This window comes from Cebus imitator, unplaced genomic scaffold (assembly GCF_001604975.1).
Source record: "Cebus imitator isolate Cc_AM_T3 unplaced genomic scaffold, Cebus_imitator-1.0 Scaffold416, whole genome shotgun sequence".
Taxonomy (NCBI): Eukaryota; Metazoa; Chordata; class Mammalia; order Primates; family Cebidae; genus Cebus; species Cebus imitator.
The window spans coordinates 1,090,141-1,096,140 of record NW_016107731.1 but is presented as its reverse complement, the minus strand read 5'-3'; positions in this window follow the sequence as shown (position 1 = coordinate 1,096,140).

Genomic DNA, 6,000 nt, shown 5'->3' with positions numbered 1-6,000 from the left:
GTGATTCAAGCATTTGACATAGTCATATTAGAGAACTACAGTCTGATTTTCTGATCCGTTTAGATAATCCTCATGGATTCTAAGAGGAGCCCACGTTTCCAAAGTGTCTGCTGTGTTCAGAGCCAGAAGGCCTAGTGTTCTGCAGCCCTGTCTGAACCAGCATAATCCTGAAAGGCAGCCTCTCCGAGGTTCATCTTTGAACACACTCTTAGGCTTACTTATGCTTTCAGGTTGACAGATGAGTTTTCGTTCCACAATGTAGTATAGTTCAGTGTTGCCTAATGTAGTCACTGTGTAATTAGCATTAAATTAGTTATAAGATAAAAAGAAACAAATTTGGCTTTTTGAAATGGAGGAGTTTCATACAAGGCCAAACTTAAGGCAAAGAAAGCCAGAGAACATTTCAACTCAAAAAGCAATTTGCTTTGCACAAGGAAGTCGGAAAATTACAGCCGATCATACCTAATTACTGCACACATTTGCCTTTGAATGTGAGTTCTCCCTCCAAGGAGCTGTCTCCAAGTTTCTTCCCCTTCACCTCTCAGCAGCCAGAATCCACTGCTGATGGAAAATAGTCATTGGAGCAACTTGATATTGTCAGTTTCCCGACATGGTCACAGGAAGTTCTGACAGATTGAGTGTTGTACAGGGTCCTGTTCCAAACGAAGTAATGTGCATGTGATCATGAAAAACAGCATGGAGCAGAAGGTGGATGTTCCCGTGTAAGCTGATGGAGAGAAATGTAATTCTCCTTCACACTTCAAGGATTTAAAGAATAGGTGTAGATACTACCCCTCCAAGAGATTGTGATTAATTCTACTCCTTCTTCTCAAGTGTGGGCTAGATGTGTTGACTGGCTTCCAAGAAACAGAGTATGGAGCGCAAAAATAATGTCACGGTGGAGAAACAAGGCACGCATCACTTTATGCAAGTGATAAACCATCAGCTACATTGTGTGTTTATCGCTGACCCTGGATGTATGATGGAAAGGACCTCTGAAGATCCATAATCCTTGTCTAATAAAAAAAAAATCAGACTAACCAAATTGGGGGTCATTGTACAGGTTACCTTTTCCCTACTCCTTAACATTGTGAAGGTTGTGAGAAAAAGGTGTAAACCAAACGTAAAATTGTAAGCGCCACAACCAACATAATGGACCCTTCCTCTTGGCCAAGAGCCTTCCAAAGTTAACCTGAAAGACTGGTTCAGGCCAGGTTGGGATGTGGGGGTTGAACATGTCTCATTATGCCGACGTCTGCCTTTGGAATTCAGGCACAGCTGACGAGCATTAACATAAAAACAGAGATCTTAAGATGGACAAACAGACTTTTTGTAGCAATAAGACACCAAATTCCAGCCTGACTCTAGTACAGCATCGCATCACAGATAGCAGGTGCTGAAAGAAATCAAAGTATTTTACCCCAAAATATATGTGTTTGACATGTATTGAAATGGTCCAGCAAAGCTGTCTGTTGTGGGGGAAAATCTACGTTCTATAGAGAATCCCTATTCCTTTCTAGGTCTTTTCCCTGATCCAGGAGAGAATGAACTAAGAGTTAGGCACTGATTGGGAATGATAACAGATCCGAAGCCTGCTGCTTAAAGGTTTTGTCTGCATGAGAAAACCTTGCTCTCCAGAACCCCTTTGTCTTTTTGTTGTTGTTGTTGTATTGAGACAGAGTCTTGCTCTGTTGCCGAGGCTGAAGTGCAGTGGTGCGATCTCGGCTCACTGCAACCTCTGCCTCCTGGGTTCAAGCAATTCTCCTGCCTCAGCCTCCCAAGTACCTTGGACTACAGACGTGTGACACCATGCCCAGCTAATTTTTGTGTTTTTAGTAGAGATGGGGTTGTGCCATGTTGGCCAGGCTGGCCTCTAACCCCTGACCTGAGGTGATCTGCCTGCCTCAGCCTCCCAAAGTGCTGGGATTACAGGCATGAGCTACCACATCCAGCCTAGAACCTCTTTGTCTTTTTTTTTAAAATTTATTTTATTGCATTTTAGGTTTTGGGGTACATATGAAGAACATGCAAGATTGTTGCATAGGTACACATGTGGCAGTGTGATTTGCTGCCTTCCTCCCCATCACCTACATCTGGTATTTCTCCCCATGCTATCTCTCCCCAACTCCCCACTCCCTACCATCCCTCCCCTATTTCCCCCCAACTGACACCAGTGTGTGGTGCTCCCCTCCCTGTGTCCATGTGTTCTCATTGTTCAACACCCGCCTATGAGTGAGAACATTCCTTTCTATTGATCCCAGGTCTTTAGATGATAACTCTCAGTAAATTGCCAATCAGAAAATCTTTGAATCTACCTATGACCTAGAAGCTCCTGCTTCTAGTTGTCTCACCTTTCTGGACTGAACCAATGTGTATCTTACATGTATTGATTGATGTCTTATGTCTCCCTAAAGTGTATAAAACCAAGCTGTAGCCTGACCACCTTGGACACACGTTCTCAGGATCTCCTGGGGCTGTGTCAGGGGCCATTGGTCACTTGCATTTGGTTCAGAATAAATCCCTTCAAATATTTTACAGAGTTTGACTCTTTTCCTTGATAAGGGAAGGCTGAAAAACTGTCACAGACCAGAGGAGACTGGAGAGAGATGACAACCACATGCAATGTGGTACACTGGGTGGGATATTGGAATGGAAAGAGGACATTAGTGAAGCTGGTGAAATCCAGGATTGTCTAGAGTTTAATTAACAATAATGTACGAGGCTGGGTGCGGTGGCTCACACTTGTAATCCCAGTTTGTAAAGTGATCCAAGGCCGAGGCAGGCGGATCACTTGAGGCCAGGAGTTCGAGACCAGCTTGGTCAACATGGCACAGCCCCATCTCTACTAAATGTACAAAAAATAGCAGGACATGGTGTGGGTGCCTGTAGTCCCAGCTACTTGGGAGGCAGAGGTAGGAGAATCACTTGAACCCAGGAGGTGGAGGTTGCAGTGAGCCAAGACTGCGTCACTGCACTCCAGCCTGGGCAAAAGAGTGAGACTCTGTCTCAAACAAAAACAGGCTGGGTACAGTGGCTCACGCCTGTAATCCCAGCACTTTGGGAGGCCGAGGCAGGTGGATCACGAGGTCAAGAGATCAAGACCATCCTGGTCAACATGGTGAAACCCCGTCTCTACTAAAAATACAAAAAAAAATTGGCTGGGCATGGTGGCGCGTGCCTGTAATCCCAGCTACTCAGGAGGCTGAGGCAGGAGAATTGCCTGAACCCAGGAGGCGGAGGTTGCGGTGAGCCGAGATCGCACCATTGCACTCCAGCCTGGCTAACAAGAGCGAAACTCCGTCTCAAAAAAAAAGGTCAAGAGATCAAGACCATCCTGGTCAACATGGTGAAACCCTGTCTCTACTAAAAATATAAAAATTGGCTGGGCATGGTGGCGCGTGCCTGTAATCCCAGCTACTCAGGAGGCTGAGGCAGGAGAATTGCCTGAACCCAGGAGGCGGAGGTTGCGGTGAGCCGAGATCGCACCATTGCACTCCAGCCTGGCTAACAAGAGCGAAACTCCGTCTCAAAAAAAAAAAAAAGAGTAAATTGTTAGTGTAGCCATTCATTACCAACTGCTTGACAATTGACTATAGAGTCTGAAAAACTGAAGAAGGTCATAATACTTAACCTAATTATGTAATTATATATAAAGTCACTCACGACAGTCTGTATAATGGCAGGGCACAATTGTAATAGCTCTCAGTAAATGGGCATAAAGCTGATTGATGTTAGAATGGTAGACTTTATTTTGTGGAGAAATTAATCAAAAGGGGCTTTAGAACTAAGTTGGTCAAATATCTCTCCAAGTGCAGTAATGCCTTTGCAGCATCTCTGATTGATGAGAGGCTCTCTGCTTGTGCTTGTGTAATCAACTCACATCCACTTTTGGGAGTAAAGAACTTTGATTTTCAATCATGGTGAACGTGTGCTTACTTTACATGGTTGGTTGACTTCCTTGAAGAAAATGGGAGCCAAAACTTAAGACAGAGTCAGAAATAATTAATAAGGTTTTGAAAGAGGTTTCCACCTTATGATCGCCATGGTTAACCAAGATAACTGTTGCCTCTATTTGGAATGACTCTCCACTTCCTCACTGTCCATCTCTATTAATCTTTTCCATGATGAAGCCTTTCACGATTGGACTTTCCCTTCCTTTCATACCTCTTTCTCAGCTTCCATTAACCATTCTCATCCACTGAATTCAGTTTGTACTTGATCGTGGTAACTTGTCAATATTTCTGTGTACTTTTTGGCTTGTTTAGAAGCTGCATTGAGAACTTCCATTCTGCTGGCATCCTTTGAGTCCTCTAAATGTATTGATGAGCATCTAATAGTTTTAATAAATGATTAATGAATGTATAGAAGGACAGACAAATGGACATTCTGTCAAGTGACTGCTTATGAGGGAAGCCACAACTCTCTATGACTATACTTCCTGATGACTGTCAATCAACAATTTTAATCTCAACCCTCTTCAACCTATGGCAGGATCTCTGAGTATTGGTGTCCCAGTCATGTCTCCTGGATTCATGGAAAGGATCAAAGTCAAAAGCAACTTCTATCATCATGACATTTACTTGATATTCAGCATAAAGCTGAATTCCAGATAAGAGGCATGAAACAAATTTGTACTCCTTAAGTGGAAGCATTGAACTAAGAGATCATTGAATATCTCCTTAGTTCTTGCAAATCAGCCCTGGCAATTAGAGAAGAGATACCTGATGTCCTCTTTATGGGTTATGTGATCCTACACAGCTGCAGATACTTTTATGGACTATTAAAATTGTGACTTAGCTGGCTAATTGCCAAACATTCATGGCTTTTAATAGAATATTTTCATCCCAGTGTCTGGTTGTAATCTTTGATCCTTGAAGACTTGATCCATAGTGGAACTACCACTTTCATCCTTGGAAGCTCTTTTTTTTTCTATTATGTTTCCTATTTATTTACCCTCTTAGCTAATTAATTTCATAGTCGAGCCTGCTGACCTTGATTTTCTGGAATCCACTGGTTTTTTTTGGGGTGTGTGTGAACTATAAAAGAGACAAAGTTTGTATTCAGCCTTGTTTTCACCTGAAAACAGTTTACTCTTACCTGCACTCTCTACTTCATGAAATATAATCTGTGTAAAAACTGAACACCTGGTATAAATTTATCATCAACCAAGAATCCTTCTGAAGCAGGTGCAGTGTCTTTGGCAGAGTTCTAGGGTAACATCGTGGGTCTTGTTGCTCCAGGATGGAATGTTTATGTTTCCAAAGACATAGTCAGAATATTCATAAATAGATGGTAGAGTCTACATGAGTTGAACAGTGCTTCAAGCACAAGTTCCTGTTGATGAAGAATGAGACCTCTCTGGGAGAATGTTTTATGACATTATACACTCGTATCCATACATATTACGTAGTGATGATAAAATTTTGAATATATTCATTCACAGAAGAAGGGATTAGTGGGACTTAAAGATACAGCTAAAAATATGTTTAATTCTTTGGAAGTGAAGTCATAGGGCATAGGGAAAGATAAATAGGGTGCCTAATTTCCTTCCAAACTGCTTCCTGTTTAGTTCTTGCACTGTGGTTATTATTGATATACCAAATCTTGCAACAAATTTTCCTTGCAGCTGGCCACATAGCACTGAGATCCCTGGATATATTTGGTGGGAAATATTCTGCTTTGAAGATGAGATTTGCTAGGATGAAAATCACAGATGAAGTCCTTTAGAGCTGCTTGGGTGGACCAGCTGGTCCAGCGAGCTCTTGTGATGGCTTAAATACTTCTGCGGTGTGCCTCGTGAGATGAGGAGGCCATACTATACAGACAGGATGGGTAATCTCTTTTCATAGATACTTAAAGCTGAATATTAGCAATATTTTTTCTGAGATAGTCCCCAGTAATCTGGCCTTCAAACAAGGGGAAGACTACAGGAATACTTACTCTCTGATCTATGGTATGTTTGACCTTAGCTGCTGATGATTATGTTTATGTAGTAACTCA